This window comes from Pteropus vampyrus, unplaced genomic scaffold (genome assembly GCF_000151845.1).
Source record: "Pteropus vampyrus isolate Shadow unplaced genomic scaffold, Pvam_2.0 Scaffold97, whole genome shotgun sequence".
Lineage (NCBI taxonomy): Eukaryota > Metazoa > Chordata > Mammalia > Chiroptera > Pteropodidae > Pteropus > Pteropus vampyrus.
This window is the reverse complement of record NW_011888878.1, coordinates 6,545,612-6,546,088: the sequence shown is the minus strand read 5'-3', so window position 1 is coordinate 6,546,088 and position 477 is coordinate 6,545,612. Positions and strand designations below refer to the sequence as shown.

At 38.6% G+C, this 477-nt stretch overlaps 1 protein-coding gene across 4 annotated transcripts in view; it reads right to left on the bottom strand.

Moving 5' to 3' along the window:
• Window positions 1-477, bottom strand: part of ATR (ATR serine/threonine kinase) — a 135,826-nt gene that overhangs the window by 85,766 nt on the left and 49,583 nt on the right. The window lies entirely within an intron of this gene.

Sequence of the window (477 nt, the reverse complement as noted above, 5' to 3'; positions counted from 1 at the left end):
AAATGGCCAACAAACATATGAAAAGATGCTCAACATCGCTAGCTATTAGGGAAATGCAAATCAAAACCACAATGAGATACCATCTCATACCAGTTAGAATAGCTATAATCAATAGGACAAGTAATAACAAATGTTGGAGAGGATACAGAGAAAAAGGAACCCTCATACACTGCTGGTGGGACTGCAAATTGGTACAGCTCTGGAAAACAGATCTACCATATGATCCAGCAATCCTTCTACTGGATATTTACCCCAAAGACTTGAAAACCCATATCCAAAAACATATTTTCACACCGATGTTCACAGCAGCATTATTCACAGTGGCAGGACATGGAAGCAACCAAAGTGTCCTACGATAGATGATTGGCTAAAGAAGCTGTGTTACATATATACAATGGAATATTACTCAGCCATAAAAAGAGATGAAATACTGCCATTTGCAACAACATGGATGGACCTCGAGATAATCATGCTAAG